This window comes from Notechis scutatus, chromosome 2 (genome assembly GCF_049901735.1).
Source record: "Notechis scutatus isolate UNSWTSFEM ecotype Mainland chromosome 2, rNotScu1.2, whole genome shotgun sequence".
Taxonomy (NCBI): domain Eukaryota; kingdom Metazoa; phylum Chordata; class Lepidosauria; order Squamata; family Elapidae; genus Notechis; species Notechis scutatus.
This window is the reverse complement of record NC_142010.1, coordinates 221,641,449-221,663,121: the sequence shown is the minus strand read 5'-3', so window position 1 is coordinate 221,663,121 and position 21,673 is coordinate 221,641,449.

Genomic DNA, 21,673 nt, shown 5'->3' with positions numbered 1-21,673 from the left:
TCCCAAGCGCAGGGAGAATAACTGCAGCCAGTCTTCAGGATTCGAACCCGTGAATCGGAACCACCCGAACCACCAATGGAACAACCACTCCTACAGAAATAAAGCACCTGCCTCTTCCACGAGACGGGAAGAAGCACACCAAACTATTACCATTGGCCACGCTACATCCTTAGACGCAAGGAAGATCCGAGTGAAGGTCGCCATCGAGAACCAACCCTGCGTGATGGAGGTCGACTCGGGGTCATCCCTCTCAATGGTTTCCTGGAAAACTTTCAAGCAACTAATTCCAGCCATCCGTCAACAGGACCTCAGCCCCCAGAGGATCATACTCAAGGACTACCAGGGCAACAGAATTCCGGTCGTCGGTTCCAGCCAAGTCCAAGTCTCCTTCAAGAACCGTATCGCATCACTACCACTGACCGTCATCGATCGTGATCGGCCTAGCTTATTAGGCCTACAATGGTTCGCCCCGCTTGGGATCGTGGTAGCCGGCGTCCACTGAGCTGAGAGCAACGACTGGGAGGAGTCTCTCGTCCAAGAATTCCAGGACGTTTTTTCAGATGGACTAGGCAAGTACAAGGGGACCCCAATATCGTTTAACCTCAACCCTGAGATAGCTCCCATCTGCCTTAAGCCTCGTCGGGTGCCTTTTGCACTAAAACCAAAGATCGACGAGCAACTCGATAAACTAATAGCCCAGGGCATTTTAGAACCAACCGACCACGCCCGTTGGGAAACCCCAATTGTAACACCCATTAAACCAGATGGATCGGTAAGAATTTGTGGGGATTATCTGGCCTCTTTGAATCACGCACTTCAGCAAAGTGCTTAACCGGTACCGGTGGTTCAACACCTTCTCCACTCCCTGGGTGGTGGGAAGATATTCGCTAAATTGGATTTGGCACAAGCGTACCAACAGTTGCCCGTTGATGCGGAAACTGTGGAAGCACAAACTATCGTTACACATAGAGGCGCTTTTAAATGCAATAGACTCCAATTCGGAGTGAGCGTAGCTCCGGGAATTTTTCAAAGTTTAATGGAGAGACTCTTACAAGGCATAAAAGGGGTCGTACCATATTTTGATGATGTATTAATCGCCGCCCCTAATAGAGACATCTTAGAAAAGCGTCTCAGAATGGTTCTAAAGAAATTTAAAGATGCCGGCCTGAAGGTTAAAAAAAATAAATGTCAACTGTGTACCGAGAGGGTGGAGTTCCTGGGATACCTTCTCGATAGTCAAGGAATCCACCCCACTGATAACAAGCTAAAAGCGATTAAAAATGCCCCAACGCCCAAGAATAGAACAGACCTCCAAGCCTTTCTGGGGCTCATTAACTTCTACAACATTTTCTTGCCCCAGAAGGCGACTGTAGCGGAGCCCTTACACAGACTTCTTGATAAAAGAGCTACCTGGGTCTGGGGATGTCGAGAGGAACGCACCTTCCAACAAGTGAAAGACTTGCTAACCTCCGACGCTGTTTTGATGCAATACAACGAGACTTTGCCTTTAACTATTACTTGTGACGCTTCACCGTTTGGAGTGGGAGCGATCTTAAGCCATGTACTTCCAAACGGAAACGAAGCACCTATTGCATTTTTCTCACGAACATTATCAAAGGCCAAAAGGAACTATAGCCAACTCTATAAGGAGGCCCTTGCTGTTGTGTCTGCTGTGAAGCGCTTTCACGAGTATGTATATGGGCGAGCATTTACGATAGTTACAGATCACAAACCATTGCTTGGTATTATAGCGGGAGACAAGCCAACCCCCTATATATTATCGCCAAGAATGACTCGATGGTCTGAGTTCCTAGCTGCCTACAATTACGTGTTGCAACATCGCCCAGGGAAAGCCATTCCCCACGCTGATGCATTGAGTCGTTCTTCACTTCCGGAAGCCGTCGACAACCCAGCTCCAACCCTCACGATGCTCCAAATCGAAACGCTGCACTCGCCACCACTAACAGCAAGAGACATCGCGATCGAGACAAAAAGGGACCCTAACCTGGCACGAGTCCTCAGCTGGGTCGAAAGAGGATGGCCAGCTGACCAAATCCACAATGATTTTGCACCATTCAAGAATCGGCAGACAGAGCTTTTCTCCCAGAGAGGTTGCGTTCTCTGGGGGGATAGAGTAGTCGTCTCAGAGAGGCTACAACAGACTGTTTTAACAGTGTTACACGAAGGACATCCGGGTATCGTGCGCATGAAGGCGCTCGCACGAAGCTACGCATGGTGGCCGGGTATTGATAAACAAATTGCAGCCTGGGTAACCACGTGCCAGAAGTGCCAAGACGTTAGCAACGGCCCACCTAGGGCGACGCCAACCGAGTGGGAAACCCTGCGGGGTCCGTGGTCCCGTATCCATGTTGATTTTGCGGGACCCACCAAAGGACACACGTTTTTATTAACAGTTGACGCCTATTCAAACTGGCTAGAAATCCAAAAGATGAAGACAACCACAACAGAGTCAGTCATTAATAAACTGAATAAATTATTTGCAACGCATGGGTTACCAGACGTTTTAGTTTCTGATAACGGGCCCCAGTTTATGGCCCTAGCTTTTGAACAGTATCTAGCGGACCGGGGCATCCACCACACGCTCATCGCCAGCACACCCTGCGGCCAACGGAAGGGCGGAGCGAATGGTACAGTTCGTCAAGAAAACCCTACATAAAATGGACTATGGGGACATCAACGACAAGCTCAACCTAATACTCCTGCTCCAACACATCACCCCACACAGCATCATGAACAAGACGCCTGCCGAACTGCTAATGGGGCGGAGACTTCGCTCTCACCTCAACCGCCTCCATCCCTCTTATTCACCAGAAAAACCCTGTGGATCTAGCAGGAAGTGCCACGAATTCAAGGTAGGCAACTTGGTGTTTGCTAAAAACTTTTCAGGTGACCCATTATGGGTCCCTGCAACTATTACCCAACCCACCGGCCCCAGATCCTACCGCCTACAGACTAATGATGGGAGACTTTGGAAACGCCATATAGATCAACTTCGATCCAGAATGGCACCCACCTCCCGTGACTTCCATAATTCACAAACTAAGGGGGGAGGAGATATCGAGGAGGCCGAAAACGGGCTAGATGATGACATAATCATAGGGACCCAGCAACCTAACAGAAGTAACGCGCAACCTGAAGAAGAATCAGGGAGCGGGGTGATATCTCCGCCCAGAAACAGCATGAGGGAGGCAAGCCCACGGGACCCGGAAGCAAGCCTAGGAGACTGGGATAACAACAACGAGAGCCGTGCCAAGCCCTCCCGCGCAGAAACGGAACTAGCCGCACCAGAAACCCTTGATAGCGTTCCACCGGAATCGGACTGCAGACAAAAACCAGTGGAACTGCGAAAATCAAACAGGCAGGTGAAACGACCTGCATATCTACGCGAATATGTTACCGCACCCCTCAAACGGAACCTAGGGGGGAGGGGTGTTATGAACTAACAAAAAACCATTTAATAAACTTATTAACATTATGTTAAGCAGGCTTGAAATCCTGCACTTTGGATTGGCCCTTGAATAGCAAACTGGGATTGGTCCTCATGGAGCAACCTGATTGGCTATTAGTGTAATATCTTTCATTGGCCAAAAGTTAAGCATGTGGACACAGGTCATTGGTTAACAGGTCAGTAGCTAGCTCTATAAAAGGGCTACTGCTGCCCAAGGGTTTTGCTCTCTGTTTCTGATTCTTAATAAAGAGTTGAAGTTCACTAAGTCACTGACTCGTCTCAATTACTTGCACCCATGCCCAGAATTTAACACCAAGTTTGCCTGACCACGCATACCACCAGACCAAGCCTATGCCACCCAGAGACATAAAAAAGGTATCTGAGATGGACCAGTTAAAGACTAAAAGACTTTTCAATCCCCAGAAGATAGTTAGAAAGATTATTGGGGCAGGGTGGAAATACACTGTAATGTGAAATCCATTGTAATGTTTTCTTTCTTGCATCATTTATATTGTAACCAGTTTGATGTACTCATGTAAGGATTGTATTTGAGAGTGGCTGGCCCAGCAAGTTCTGAACACCTTGTACTTCTGTCTGGTGGGAGGGAAAATGGTCAAGCATGTTTGTATTGTCTATTGTAAAACTAGCTGCATACACAGGGACATACACAGAGACACACAATTCAGAATTAGATATAGGTTATCCCTTTCACCTACCTCCACACAAAGCCGCTCCTAGCTTCTTTTTTGCTGCTCCTAGCTTCCTTTTTTTTTTTTTTTTGGCTTTTGTTTGCTGCTCTGTGGCATTAAGCCCAAGAAAATCTCCCTGTTAATTCCATGGGGGAGAGAGCATCTCCCTCAGGCAATTCCTGAAGAGATAGCAGAAAAGAAATCTCCAAACCCCAAGTCCTGACTGTGACTCACAAATGATGCTGCCCAGTTGCCCAGTAAAGCAGGATATGTTGCACTGGTAGTCTCATGAGTAGAAGTCCCAGGGCTCATTGTATGTAACTTTAAAAATACTAAATAGTCTGGATTGCACACTGGCTAATCTCAATTTGGCTTCACAAACCCTGGAAGCTAAGAGCAAGGCAGGTAGTAACCATAAACTTGGAAATGGGCAGCCTGTAATTTAAAGGCTGTGGAGAATGTAGGGGCTTATGCTTACAACCTGACTGTAAGTTCATAAAAAAGTACATCAAACATCTGAAAATTAATTGGCATGAAAAATTGGATGCAGCAAAAAAACAAAAAAAAAAAAAAACAGAAGTTTTCCCAGGCTGCTGGACCTTCATGGTTGAATGCTTTTGGGAGCCACTGAAGGATTCCTTTTCTGTTGCCTCTTTTTCAATGCCTTTCCCTTTGCATCAGAAAAATTAAAAGCACCCATCAAGTCTCCCTGATCTGTCTACCTTTTAAACTTTTGTCAAAACACTCATGTTTTGAAAAAAAAAGAGGGATTGTAGGAAGTTAGCACCCACCCCTCTTCTAGAAAATTGAAATATCCTAGAAAATATTAAAAAGGCAGAATATTTCCCCTAAAAAGAGTAGAAACTCAGAAGCAGAAACTCACTTCAGAAGTAGAAGCTCACCCCCACCTTTGTTAATGGGTGGACCATTAAGGCCTGGGCCAGAATACTTTACATAACAAAGATCTCCAGGTAAAACTATAGCAATTGCCCAAAGCCCTTTCAGTGCATCATCCAGCAAGGCTCAACCAAGCCTGGAACTCAGGACAGCCTACAGAGTTGCCCCTGCATGGCCCATGGGAGTCTGACAACCAATCAGAATACAAGCTCCCATTCAAATCCCAAGAAAGGTTATAAAACCCAGGCACTCTCAGCATATCAGCCCTTCCTTCTCTTTTCCTTCATCTTGAAGCATGTGATCATCCTTTTCACTTTGGAGCTTCAAGCCATGTGGTCCTCCTGTCCACCATTAAACTTTCCAAATAGCCTCCATGTTTCCAGTGTCTTTTTCCCCACTTGGAACTGAACTCAGAAGGATATTTCTTCCAACAAAACCTTTATTGTTAACCTAAAAAATATGTCACAGAAATATGACTACTTTAGAATTATGAAGGAAAAATCCATATTATTCAATTTTCCACCAATTGCTACTTTAACACAAAACCTTTGAAGTTTCACCTCTTTTGAAGTGTGGAGTCTTTTTGTATAAGCTCGATTTTTGCTCGTAACATTAGTTGCAACAGTTGTGGTCTCTGAGTGGGATAGTTAAGTTTATTATCTATTTCTCTTCATTAGATGAAATTCATAAATGAAAACCCAGTGGAACACTTTCTATGAGCTAAAATTATCTACAAGGATCCTATATCTCTTCTTTCCTACCTATAATATTTGTAGAGAACAAAGTATAACTCTCATTTATTCTTTGAAATCCCTAGAGATGGTGCCTATCAATCTATCCTGTAAATTTATTTATTTTATTTCTATCTTACCTTTATTATTATTTTTAAAATCCAAGGCAGAAAACACGTCCAATACAAAAATTTAATTTTTTCAAGTACAAATACAAACCAGACTGCTTTTATATGGGCCAAATATGCAATACAGGTAAGAATCTTGATATATGATCATGGTTGCCATCTTGATTTTTTCAATATCTCTGAGAATGTACTGTTCAAATGTATCTCTTTTCACAAGCATTATACACATCATCATCATCATCAACAACAACAACAATAATAAAAACATTAATACACACATACACTCACACCAGCAATGTTTAAAATCACATAGATTAAAATATATGAAAATATAATTCTTATAATTCTGTAGTTAGTCTAGCAGCTGCTTATTTGTTCTTTGCTTTTAAGGGTGGCTATTGTGTTGAATGTTTTTGAAAATATCATTAACAGACTTTTGCTGTAAGAATCATATTAGGTCAATCGATTTATACCAATAGCTGGAGATAAAATTTAACAGATTTGTCAAGAAGGGATGTAGGCCTATAAAAACAATGATTCTATAATGAAGGTATTGTTTGTTTATGTTATTACCAGAGTCTTACTTGTTTTTGTTTCAACTGGCTAAAATGGCGATTCTGAAAATAGTAGGATGGACAGATATAAGATTTCAGATTTCTATCAATTGTGAATGGTTTGAGCAAGCATGGTTTCCCTATAGTCTGTCAGCCAGTGTTTTCTGTAAAAGTTGATAACAGAGAAATTGGTTTGCCTGTATAACATGAATTCAAGAAGCCTCCAAAATCCACACTTATTTTCTCAAGATGAAATCGCCTTGTACTTTGAGGCTCTCTTTAAAGCAAAGCAATTTGTTGACCTTCAAACCAAAATGTGCTGCTTGTTTGCTTGTTTTATTTTTACTTTTGTTTTTAACTATGTATGTATGTATGTATGTATGTATGTATGTATGTATGTTTGTATGTATGTAGTCTTTCTGAAGCTATGTTGTTGGAGTTATATTTGCATTTACTAGTTTTTTTTTTCCTTTGATGGAAAGGTTACATTTGCATTAACATAATTCTGAAACTCTGCAAATAATTGTTTCATGCTTAACTGAAGCAATGAATATGCAGCAATCAATTATTGTAATCTTTGTTTAGCTACCATCTCTAAAGAGGTGTAGCCAGTATTCTTCTGAGTGACAGGTCAATAAGGAATAAATGTCATACTTTTACAACCTTATCTACAATCAGTTAAACTAGAGCATTTAGTTTTAAAATGGTAGTCTCAACTAGGGTGGCAGTATCTGGCTGACTTTGGCTGAACTTCAATAAAATGAAACAGAATGAGACCTAGTTAGTTTACAGATAAGAGGCCATCAGAAAATTCCCAGTCTATTGGCTAGACAGAAAAAGCTTCTTGGAAGAAAGCTATGACAACCCTCTTTCTATGGTTGCCAAAAAAAACCTACCTGATTCATATGGCTCAAGATCATTTTAAAGGAAATATTATTACTGGTCCCAGTATTACTGGTCGCACTGGTCGCACTGTTGAATTAAATTTTGCTAAAGGTGATTAAGTTGTGTTTATTGTGCACAATCTTTTAATGTTGGGAATAGCATCCAAGAACATTAAGGTTTTAACTGTCTTACCCAAAGGTTACATACCAGCCTCTGACCTTGGAGGGAGGGAATTTGATGTTAGAGGCCTTCCACTTTATGATGTAGGGAAGCACCCTAAAGAGAATTTTATCTAAAAAGGACTGATAATTTTCATTGAATCAAATAGTCTCCTATCTCCCCACACTCTTCCAAAGCAGCACAGAATCTGGGCCAATTAAATCTATTTGCAAAAGAAGAAAAACTTTTTAAAAAAATCTGAAATGGAAAGGAGAGATAGAAATATTCACTCCTGCCTCTGATGTCTGAATGCTCTGATCATGAATGGGATATTGGCCTATAAATGTATCTTTACTAAAATCCATTCTCTTCGCTAAATTTACTTTTAATCCTCATCCAAACTATTGCACAACAAAGTTTTGTTACTTAAGAAATTCTTGCTGGTATTATGGGAACTATAAAAAAGACTAATAGGACAGCAATAACCAGAGTACATCTTATGTGGGACATACAATAATTTATAGTACAAAATAAATTAGAAGAATGATAAAACATTGAAATTTCTATAACAGTCTTAACCATTTTTCTTCATAGGTTAACTAACCATTTAAAACAACTAAATTGTCATTGTTTTGCAGGGTCTTTAACTCTTCATTTAACTCTTTGGTGATTGTTAAGATGTCTTTTAATGAAATGATTATTCCATTATGATGATGCAAGCATTTCAGTGAATGTAAACTTTATCTAAATATAACCTAGCACTGTAGCATTAATTTAGGCAGTATTTATCAAGAACAGGAGTAGAAGTTAAGATATCCGTGAAATTCAATACTCAATAACTCTAGCATGAACTGATCTAATATGTGTCTTCCAAACTAATTTTTAATCCACTTTTAAACTTGTTTTCAAGAAAGAATGGAGTGAAAAAAGAAAAGGCAAAAAGGGAAAGGCAAAGGCAAGGCAGATTCACCATCTATATACAAATAAAAGCTCTCGTCTGTTTTTGTAACCTTCAGTTGGGTGAAATAAGTAGGATTATTGAACCAAGGTAAATGCCCTAACCTATATAATGCTGAACCCATTACTCCCATGGGAATGAACTTTGAGAAGGCTGTGGCTCCTTCAGTGCCACCATGACCTCCAACTACACTTCTCATAAACCTGTAGGTTTTGTGGCACAAGAAAAGAGGAGGGCAAATCCCCATCTTCTTTCTTGTCTCCCTCTAGCCCCTGCACACAATTAGCCAGTCGCAAGGCCATTGGCTGTTTTTCTCCACAATTTACAAGATATTAAAAAAAAAAAAAAATCCACTTCCCAGTTTATCTTACACTCCTTTCTCCTTAAATTTAGGAGAAAGGGGATTATCCTTTAGGAGATTATTCAAGGAAGGCTAGGTATTATCATATTTTTTCTTTAACAGACAAAGAAAAACAGCAAGTTCAATTTTAAAGCATCTAGCTTCGTATTTGGGGATCAAATTTTATTAAGCAATTACAAGCAAGTTACAATGAGTCCCCAAATGGGGTATTAGTATATACAGCTTGCTTATTCCGTATTTTTCTGTGACCTCATCCATAAAACTTGGTAATTGAAATTATTCAGTATTAAGTTAAAATAGTTTAAAGACTGGTTTTTATTATGAAACAGAATTGGATCTGGTTTCGGATTTTGACTTTTTGTTGCAAGAATAGAGCCTTAAATTTTCTCATTTTCTTTCCCGATTATTCAAATAGATTGAAATCAACATTTAGAAAACAGTTCTAAATGTACTTTTGACTTATTGCAGTTCATAGCAATTCTCTCCATAACAAACTCAGCAGTAGACCAGCATTTCTATTACTGTGTACCTTCCAGTCCTTTGCTATTTCGTGGCCTGGTTGCCTAGCAAAGAGAAAGAAGTCCTATAGTTTACCTGTTTAGCTGATGTCAAAAACCAGAGCATCATATGCAGCCTTCTATTCTCATCCATAAAAGAAACAATCTGGTAAATAGAGTTGATGTATAAAACACTTTTTTTCTATGACATCACCCATGGCCAGTTTGATTTTAATACTAAAGATATGAAGAATAATTCTTCTCTAAGGCTAAGTGTTGCTTAATCTTCAGAAGCAGCCTGTTACTAAATGTCAGTTAAATGGAAAGAGAAACTGAGAAATAGAGTCACAACATGTTTGTTAATTGGAGCCACCCATTTTCCATAGTGGAAATAGCATCTTAGATAAGATCGCCTCAGTTTTATTCCTGACATGCTATTCATACTATTCATACTATTTAAGTGCTGCTTTTGAATTAGACTATTTTTCTCAGAATCCTTATATGGTCTAAATATATGCATTATGGGGAAACTAAATCAACTGTAATACAAAATCCATGTCAAAAGTTTGAGGATGTATTGCAATCCACCTTTTACATGGATGATTTCCTACTTTGTATAAAATGATATGATTTTACTGTTAGTTAATTACCGTTATTTTGCTTGAGGTATATTGAAATATCAAATGGAGACAAGTTTAAACAGATACATGAATAGATTCCTTTTATCAGTGAGCAAATAGAAATGGAAGTTAGAACATGGAACATAGAATAATAAAGTTGGAAGGGACCTTGGAGATCTTCTTGTCCAACCCCCTGATCAAGCAGAAGATCCTATGCCATTTCAGACAAATGGTTGTCCAGTCTCTTTTTGAAAGTCTCCGGTGATGGAGCAAGGCAACTATTCCATTGGTTGATTGCTCTAAACATTAGGAAATTTCTTCTTACTTCTAGGTTGCTTCTCTCCTTGGTTAGTTTCTATTCATTGTTTCTTGCCTTGCCTTGTGGTGCTTTGGAAAATAGTTTACCCCCTTCCTTTTGTAGGAGTCTGCTATAATGTCTCCCCTAGTCCTTCTAGGAATCCTAGTTTTTCTTTAAGCCTGTTCAGAATCATCCAAGATTTCAAAATATGCAATCTTAACCTATGTGAAAAAGGTAAAATATTGTTTGAACTGTTAATTTGATTGGGAAAATCAGTGCAATTTAATCTGAATGTTTGACTAAAAGAATTGAATTTGACTATTTCAGCTTGGATTTCTGTGCATGCCCACTGGTGTCTAAATAAATTGAAGCCATTCAGAAGTATATGATGCAATTCAAACATTTGATTTGGCTTTCAGTTTAAATTCAGAAAGTTGATTTTATTTGGAGATTGGATTTTATCACTTTAGATATAAATTTCCAAATTGAAATTTTATGTAACTTTCTTCATGTTACAGAATCAGTTAAAGCTGTCAATCACTTCAAACTAGTTCAAGCATTGTGATGTGGTCTAAATTGGCCCAGAACAAAATAAGAAGCCTACTTTAGATCTGAGATTTTTAACATTTCACTGGAGAAAATTATGGAACAATGTAGGTCTCGATAGGAAAATTACCTCTCTTTGCTCAGAAATATTATCCTTTCAGATTTGATCAAGTTTTGCATTTTAATAGGCAGGTGTATGTAAAGAATAACCTATCCTTACTAATATGTCATCAGAGGATTTAACTAATTAGAACATTATGATTTCTAAGAACAAATTTACATTTAAGTTGGCACTTCAAAGGTTGTTGTGGATTTCCTTTATTTGGAAGATCATAATCAGTAGACTGAAACTCAGGTAATTGCAATTTGCTAGTCATAAACTTTGCACTTTCTCCTGTAATACCATGATGTTTTTGAACTATCTGACATTATTCACATTTTCCTGTTTTACTATGCAGAAGTGATTTTTATCATTGTCATGGTTACTGATATATTTAACACAATGTAGTATTTCTGTTAAAATGTCATATTTTCTTGGTTTTATGACATAACAGTAGAATTTTACTTTCATTTTAGAAACGGAAAACAAGATTTCTTAGATGAAACATTGTTTTAGAAATTGTATGGACTAATATCAATATATTCATTCTTGGGCAGACATTTGTTTATGTAAAGAAAATTGCAAACAGGACTTTAAATATATGTGAGTATATGATGTAGCCAGAGGTCGGCTGCCCTTTCATTGACAAGGGGCTCATTGGTCACACATATGTGCTCGCTTCACTTGCACACACTGCTTTGGGGCTGAAACACAGCTTCAAACAGGCAGCTAATCGACTCAGGCAGCTCCGGTGAGTACAGCAGGGCGGCATGGAACTCACCTGGGCAGCCTAGGCAAGGGAAAAGTTAGTTATTTAGGGAAAGCATAGAACAAGGGTGGGTGGGCGGGGCCAGCCCGAGATCACAGCTAGGGACTCACCGTACCTCGTCGATCATCCAGCAGCTCACCACCGGATGTGGCCCAGCACGAAATAACTAGTATGAGCATGACAACTTTAAAAAAAAATATAAAATTGACTACTAGATTCTTGAAGTTTTAAACAAAGTCCCAACATTTAGTTGCTCTTCTTACTATTTATCCTGAATGTACCTTTTTCAAGAAACACTACATATTCTTTCTCAAAAGTTTCCATGTTACTAAAATCATAAAAGAGTCCAAATTTTGGAGACACACATGCTAAACTGCCTACTCACAAACCTGCTTCATTTCCAAACCTGCTTCAAGAGGAAAGAAAGGAAAAAAATCACACATTTTACAGTTCTAGATTGAATCACCTCCATGAATTTAACTAATCTCTTTTTAAAACCACCTAAATTGGTTGTTTTGGCCATAACTAGTCAGTAGGTCTAATTATGTGATACTGCAATAAATCCATTCAATTAATTATGTGAATTTTTCAAATTGAAGTTGATCTTAATAATAGCAATAGTATACTGATATTTGATACAGTTACTAGCACTTTTATGCTCTGATTAGAAAGTGACTAGCATAATATTTGAGATGTTTACTATTGTATAGGTTGTATTCAGAAAATGTGTCATTTTGTAAGATAGTTCTTCTTCCAGCCGCTGAAGTGTTATATAAAGAATTTGGAGCATGTCAGATATAATACATCAAGGTTGGTTCATTTAAAATGAATGCAACTTAACCTACATCATAGATATAGCCAAACAGAGTAAAAGTATTTACAGCATGCTCTTTGCACTTCAAATGGTTGGTAATATCTCAGAATGTCAGGTTGCTGATATTAGAATGTACAAGCCACCTCTTTTAGCCCATCAAATACTAATGCAGTGAACAAGGTTTGACATCAGTTTAATTCTTTTTCTCGCCAAATGCCCATGTTTGAAGTAATTTTCTTTTCTCTTTTAAGAAGAGGCAAATTTGTTCAGCTATATCACTTTTTTTTTGTAGTAAGTGTATGCACACACGCATGCCTTCACTGGATGAAATTTTAGAAACTAGTATTCTATCTGTTTATTCTCATAAGGAATAAAGATGCTGTCAAATATAGAGATATTTATCCATAAATAGAGATGAATAGATCAACCAACAGGTCATATTTATTTGGTTGCTGTTGTCATATGGTCTGCTACGTAGTTCTGATTGGATAGATATTTTTGACTATCAAATTCTTCCAAAGGATCGAGGATACTTAAATATGTGATTATAATACTGTATATCTACTATTCCAAGAAATCTGATTTTAAATAAATGATGACTTAATATCCTGATTGTGTCCAAGAATTTTGTCTAGACACTTTTTAATGTATTACTGAGCACATCCATGTTGTTGTTATTGTTATTAGCAATAATAATATTAATGTGGGAAATCTGATATTTTTTTCTATTTTCTCCTTTGAGTTCTTTTTTATTTAAATAAATAAAATACATAATGAGGCCAAGCATATTCCTAGTTTATTCTCAGAATTGTGATAAATGAATGAGTCTCTTAAGAATAAAACTCTTCAGGTGACCAAACAATGGAAACTCAATTTCCCAAGCAGCATTCGTTTATTATTTTGGGGGAGTGCTGAGGGGAGATCATTTAAAAACATAAAATAAAATACTAAAATAAAATAAAGCTGGTTAGGTAGTATAAAGTTATTGATATTCTCAAATTTATAGTAAGTTATATACTCCAAACTGGCTCCTTCATTTTAATTGTTGTAGTAGTATCAATGGCGAAAATAACACATGTGTAACACATGTCAAATATTGAATGTGCTTCATATATAAAATTCCAGCAAAGCAAATTCTGCAGATTTTAATATAAAACTCATGCAACTGATTTATTTCAGACTAGAATAGTTTGTATTCAGAATAAAATAACATTTAGATCTTTAACATTTTAAATTTGTTTATATAAAAATAAATATTAGATTACCATATTTACAGTTTTAGAAAAAAAACACAGTTGTTTCCTATGATGAAAATACAGATGTGGCTAAAACCACACTAGGTATTTGGTATTGTCTCCAGCTATAAATCTGATTGTGCACTGAGTTATTAATTTCCCTTTCGGCAGAGTCTGATAGCCTTGTGAGACAACATTTGAGAAATGGGGAGTCAGGGATAGAAACTTGCTTAAGGCTTGCTTAAGGGAACCTATGAAGTTAATGTCAGAGAAGTAACTTTTCACCCAGAGTTTATATTATTTTACAAATTGTATTTATGGCTTTATGAGTCTTAGCCTCCACTAAGGAATAAGCAGAACATAAAAAAAAAAGTTGATTGACACTGAGGAATTATTTCAGTAGTATGATTCAGAATGCTCCAAATTTATTTCAGAATCCTCAATACTGGATAAAATGGTAACTACTGCTGAACTGAATTTTCAGAGATAGCCCTCCTGTTGAGCAATGCAAACCAAGTGTTTTTGTGAAAGCTCCTAAGTTATTTCTTCTTAGTCCTTAGGATTTCTTTTGTATGGGCAACAGAGAAAAAACACCTCTGACCAGAACTTCTAAACTAGCTTGTTACCCTCCATTTATCCTGGATAATTCTCTCCTGCAGTTGGTAGTTAACTAAGCTTTAGCTGCCAATGCAGCTGGCTTTTCCATGTGGAATGAAGGATGGTGCCAGCTTGTCCTTGCTTCAGGGAATTATGTCAGCTGATATCACAGAATTTAAATTAATGAGATTTCAGAGTTTGTCATTTGTCATTTATGTACAAATTCCACCAATAGTCTCTTAAACTAATGGGGAAATAAAAACTTTGCTATCCCTAGCTCCTTTCCAAAATAGAACATTAATCAAAATGTATTTACAATGCATATTATGGCAGAATAGGTCAGAAAGTGCACAATGTGAATTTTCCAATGGGAAACAGAAAAAAATAGCAAAAGGGGAAGAAATTTACAACAGATCATACAAAGAAGACATTAATTGGAAATAAGTTGATTCTTCTGTACTTAAGGGAACTAAATGCTGAATGTTATTGGAGTTGAAGGCAAAAATTCAGTGCACAAACATATATGATTGTTTTGTAGCTTCATGACCTTCTGGAAGCTCATAAAAACTTGGATGTTCTGGAGGCTTTTTATACCTGAGTGCTTTATTGCTTCAGATGCCAGGAAAAAATAATTATAATCTTTAGTTATAATTATATATTATAGTTCATTTAATTTTGCTTATTGTCACATTGGTTAAAACTGTTTAATTGTTTTAATTTTATGTCATATAATATGCCTTATTTTAATTGTGATGCTTCTGACATGAATAAATTAATGTAAGCTCTGAGAAAAAAGCCAGGGGAAAATTGAGAACCATAACAATTTTCTGATCATATGCTTTCCCAATTTGTATAATTGTAGTGAGTAAAAGCTATTTGTATCTAAACTGGTTTTGGAGAACATTAGCAATATATCTAGTGATATTAGATAAACAAATTAGGACTACAAAACATCAATATTTCAATCCAGTAGGAAATTGCTCTTGACTAAATTATTTTTATTTTAGGAAGGACTATTGCAATGCTTCTTTTAAATAACTATCTTTCTTCCTTCTGAATATTACTTCTCCTTTCAATTTATCTGAATATAATTCTTATTCTAAAACAATATATACACTACACATTTTTGATATCTGTCTTTAATTGTTCAAGAAAGCCTAAAACAAAAATACATTGTTTTCAAAAATCACATCTGTCTATCTATCTATCTATCTATCTATCTATCTATCTATCTATCTATCTATCTATCTATCTATCTCTATCCAACTGATATACAAAAATGCTGTAATAAACAGAAGTAAAATTGCTTTTTCATTTATGTATTGTGAAAAATAAATGATGTATACAGTGTATCACTATAAATGAAATAGATTACTTTCTTCCTTCCAGATCTCTTAAGGGAGGAAACATAAGTAGGCAATCCATTTCCTGAATACAGAAATAACACAAAAGCACTGTGGATGGAATATATACACATATATTTCTGAATTCCGATTTAACCTTTTCCTTCACAAATAACAGCTTTCTAAGCTCTGCTAGTGAGGCATTTATTGCATATATTTTTACATGCTGGAATGATTATTCTAACTAAAAATCTATAGTGACTTTTCCATCAACCAGAAGAAAGCCAAATGTGTTTTCAATGAAGATAAGCAGAAATTCGGTTTCAGAGAAAAATGGAGCAAATTGGATTGAGGGGACCCAACAAAATCTATCTATCTGTATTAAGAGAGAAAGAAGAAGGGAAAAAAAAGAGAGAGAGTTATTTTCCTAAATTAGTTCCAGACAGGACTCTTTTTATAGAATATTTTAGCATTCTAAGAGGTAATACTATCTCTTTCCCCACATAGACGTGAAAGATACACCTTATTTAGGGGTACAGAAAAAAAAATCCTTCTTTATGTCTCTTGATAGTCAAAAAGTTGAGTATGAGATTTATTAACTTTAGTTATGTAAAGGAGTTGAAAATATTTAGCAGTAGCAATAATACTTAGATTTATATCCCTCTTCATAGTGCTTTACAGCCTCTATAAGTGGTTTATAGAGTCAACATATTGCTCCTAACAATCTGGGTCTTCATTTTACTGACCTCAGAAGGATGGAAGACTGAATCAAGTATGATCCTGATGAGATCCAAACTGTCAAACCGCAGGTAGTGAGTAGTCATCAGAAGTAGCCTGAAGTACTGCATTCTAACCATTGCACCATCTCTTTAGGTAAAGTTTCCTTTCTAATGTTGCCCTCAAGATTAAATCTTATAGTGATTTATTCACAACTGGTTTTTGTGTTAACAACTTCATACTTTCCAAATTTTCATAAAGATTTTGGTTTATATATGTTGCTTTTGCCTTTGTATAATGTTTACTATCAATTTCCTGTTCCTTTGATATAGTATTCCTTCAGTTAATCCTGAAACTAAAATAGAGTGGTAGGTAGCTTTTTAAAATAAATAAAAAAATAAATAAACAGAAATGTAGTTCCAATAGTTTTTCTTTAATTATGTCTACCATTTATTTTAAACTTGATTTAACTAAACCCAGGAGAGAATTTCAGTGACATTTGTTGAAATAAATTATTTCAATATTCAATAACTTCTGTATGATTAACCTTGTTTAATAGGTCCAGTATGTTCCACTACAGACAATGCCAATCTTCTGAGTGAAAGTGATGTTAATTTTTATAATTACTGCCCTTTAGTATTTTATCAAGATAGATAGATATATTTTTACAGATATAATCTGAAACACTAAATAATAAAATCTGAAAAAGAAAAAAATCATTTTCTTATAATAAAATTGCATTTTCCAACATACTCCTGGAGAAAATCTGGCAATTTATTCTGCATTTATTTAGCTTGCATAAATTTATTTTTAATTAAATTAATATTTTAAAATCTTAGATGGGGTACTTACTGATAGGCTATAAGAAGGATAGTCAAACATTCCACACTCAAACAAATAGAATATGGACTTCCGGTTTGAGTCCCTTTGCTGACAGACCGAAACCGCGATCATGCGCGGTTTCGATCCGTGCTCACCACCAGAGTGCCCAAGCCAGCTGGTTTCATGGCTAAGCCACCCCATAGAGGTGGTGAAGAGGTGGGAGACTGCCAGCAGGGTTGAGGAGAGCTGCATCTCTCCTCCCCAGCTGGCCATTACTCCCTTTCCCGAAAGCGGTTGCAGCGGTGGTCAGAAATGGCCACCTCAAAGAAGAACTCGATGGAAAAGAATGTGCAGGAGAAAGATAAGCAGAGAAAGTTTTGGTCGACTGGGTTAAACTGCAAAAGCAACAACATAAGGTACCCTGGAATTTAAACTATATAAAAAAATAACATTGTTCCCAAAGAAGATTTTGAAGCAGCGAAGGAGAGAGGAAAGGGAAAGGATTTGGGTTTTTTTTCTTCCCTTCCTTATACTGACAGCTAAGAGACTTAAGCAAGAAATTTAAAAAAAATCCACTTTTACATCAATAGGCATTTAAGCTGAAAATAAAATGTTAAAGGGATAATAAAGATTTCTGGATACTTAAAAGCCTTTAAAAGCAGGAAAGGAGAGAAATAGAATAAAAGGGCAGGATCTGCAAAAATGGAGGAGACTGCCTGGAATTAAAAGGAATTTACAGTGAAACCTCAACAAGATTCCTAAAAGATACATTTTAACTGAAACTTGGCAACAAAATAATAGAACCCCAGGAAGAGAAATTGGAAAAAAGAAGCAAGAAGAAATAGCTTTGGATTATTTGGATTACTTGGTGACCTTTGGATTTTTGGTTATTGCATTTAAATGACTAAAATCAATTGGGTGGTTGTTTAAAAGTGTTTAAAATGGCACCACTTTTAGAAGAACTGAAAATTGAACTTAAAAAGTACAAAGGAGATGCACAAGAAGGGAAAGGTTCTTTTGGCTTCATATTTCAACTCTTAGAAATGGAGATCTGGAACTATGAGAAACAACAAGAAATGCTTGCAGAACAAGAAGACTGGGACAAGGATGGAGCCATCTGTAACGATCAATTAATGTTATGTGGGGGGGAGGAAAGGGGGGAAAGAGAATGAAAAGTTTAAGATTTGAAAAAACAACCAAAAAGAAGAAGAATAGTTTGAAAAATAAGTATAATATTAGAAAGCAACAGAAGAGGGAATTACAGAAGAGAGAATTAGAAGTAGAGAGACAAGGGGGTAAAAAGGAGAGGGAGAAGAAGAGAGGGAAGAAGGAAAGGAAAAGAAGTTATAAAGGACAGAAACAAGATATAAAGAAACAGGGAAAAGGTATACGAATTGAAAGTATAAGCCTGTTTAGAGATAATGGGTGAAAACTTAATTGCAAAAGGGATTCTGCAAAGGTACATAAGATAGCATTGTTATATTACAAATAGAAATTTTTAGAAAATATGATTAAAATGATGGATAAAATATTTATCGTAATCTAGTGGAATGTTTGTTAATAAATAAATGAAATAAAGTGAATGAGAGAATTAAATTAGGAAAGGATGGGAACATTTTAATTATTGATGCTTTATAAAATATAAGTGAAGAGAAATATGGGGAAATAAAGGAATTAATTATGGAAAGTTTATAAGTGTTCCCAAGGAAGTATGATATTTAATTGAAAAGAAATGTTAAAGATGTTAAGATTTTAATGAATATTAATGATAGAATTGAATTGGAATGGAAAGAGTGCTTTATTTACACACATATAATCTTTTTTTAAGAATATAGTGTGTATTTTAAGAATGTACCAAGCAGAATTCGATTGGAAGTTATGTATTATATTGAATGTTATAATCTTAAAGGTATACATTAAAGCTTAAATAAGAGTTGAATGGATAAAATTAAAACATGTCATGTGCTAGCCTCGCCCACACCCAGTTGAGCAAAGGAGAAAAGAATCCTGATACATTACGTGATGCTGCTGTAGGGACATGAATTTGACACCCCTGAGATAGATTTTCTCCAGGAGGATTCCATTTCTTTCACAGAGGCAGCCAGCCACTTGGTGAACCCTGGCTAATATGTGCCATATAATAAATAAATAAATAAATCCAGGAGGATTTTGGAAAATGCCTGTGGGTAATTTCCAATTTAGTTTTCACCAAGCACACTCCCAGTGAATTCCTATTTCCACACTTGAGCATGCATATAGTACATTTCATTCGATTTTATGGCAAAAATGTAGCTTGATGTTTATTTTATGAGAGAACCAGTTTGGTGCAGTGGTTAAAATGATGGTCTAGAAACTAGGTGACCATGGGTTTAGTCCTCCCTTAAGCATAAGAGTCAGCAAAATAACTTTGAGCCAGTCACTCTACCTCAGTCCAACTTACCAGCTCAAGTTGTTATGGGGAAAATAGAAAGCAGTAATATTATGAATGCTATTTTGAGTTATAAAGATGGTATATGATTAAAAACAAGAATTAACTGGTTTTCCAACAAAAAGTAGGAAAAACAAGGGGTGAAAAATAGACAAGCATCCTGACATAGTTTCCAGATTTTTCCAGATAGCTCACTACAGAATGTAAGAGAGTAGTTATGGCGTCATCTGTCGACCTGTTCCTCCTGTAGGCAAACTGATGTTTGTCAAAGTCTGGTGGGAGACATGTCCTAAGATATTGGAGAACCAGTCTTTCAAAGCATTTCATCACTACTGATGTTATTGCAATAGGTCTGAAGTCATTTAAACAGTTAATTGCTATTTTCTTTGGCACTGGGACAATAGTGGCTTTCAAGCATGATGGAAGACAGGCCGTTTGCAGGGAAATGTTAAAGATCTTTGTCAGGACCCCTGCTAGTTGATCAGTACAAGTCTTTACCATTATCCACCACTATTCCCATCTGGACCTGCAGCTTTACTGGGATTCACAGCCTTCAGTGCAGCTCTCACTTGATGTTCAAGTACATTGATATAAGTACATTGATGAACTAAATAAAACTTAGAGGATTTTCTCACTAATCAAAACCCAGTTAAACAAGAAACAGAAACAAAATATGACCAAGAAAATCTACTGGTACTTCCAATGGACTTGTAACTTTTTCAAAAAGTCAACCTTTAAAAAAAATACTTCAATCAGTGAGTTTATTTTGATGATATTAGAGGTGTTGTAGCAGAATCACAATTCATTTTTTTACAAGAACAATGAAAAAGTTAAGGCTCCTTAGACTTATTTTCTTTTTAAAATATTTGCTTATAACATTTCTGTCCTCTAAAAACTTTATAGTAAATAGACACGATGACAGAAATAGTATAACAGTGAAAGCTGAAATCAGTGAAGGAACCATATCTTAACAGATATTGGTCCCAAATGAAATACAGTTGATGAATGGCCACATCTATTGTTTGAGAGCAGAAATATATTTTTGGTGAAGCAATAGAAGCAAGAATATAGTGTATTAAATATGTCCATCATTCATTTGTCCCTCTAAATATATTGTTTATATGCTAAGGAGTAAAGATGTGAAGTTGCTGAGACGTGTCAACCAATGAATTAAGGTCATCTTTGTACCTTTCTCTTAAGGTGACTTGTTCTTTTGCAAATAATTCTACAATTCATGGCTTTTCCTTCAGCTGTGTTGATATATTTATATTATTGAATACCTGAATATGAGTTGATGCCAATAACCTAAGTTTATATAAGATTAAATTCTGATACAAGTTCTGAACTATGTTTTATATGGACATTGAAAGAAAATTATACTGTCCCACCTTGAGGGTATGATTATTAATCAAGAATATCCAGTATATTATTATTACAATTCCAGGAAACACATTCATTATCTAAATTATTATTTTTTATGGCTTGGAACACTTAGCAGTTATAATTAAACAAAAACACTGAGAACTCATATTACATATTATTTCATCTGCAGATGATTTTGCCTATATATTTATATGTATATTGACAGAGACAGAGATACAGATACATAATCAATTCGTAACATTGTTTAAATGTTTTAATTTCTTAATAGCATGGCATATGTAAACAATGGATTAACTATTCAACTTCCTAAAGTAACCTTTAAGCAACATTTTTAACATTGTGAGGTTTTAAGATCTAACTATGCACTCAGTTTCTGAAAGATTGAAACAACAATAGCCTATTATAAAATGAGAGACAAGAAAAGGAGACATTATTTTGAAAATTGTATTAATTGATTGTAAACAAAAATGTTTTTGTAGAATAATATAGAGAGCCAGTTTGATCTAGTTAAGGCATCAGGCCAGAAACCAGAAAACCATGAGTTATTTTCCACGTTAGGCACAAAGCCAGCTCTGTCAACCCAATGGCAAACCACTTCTGAAAACCACTTCTGAAAATCCTTCTCAAGAAAACTGCAGGGACTCATCCACCAAGAGTCAAGACTGGCTTGAAG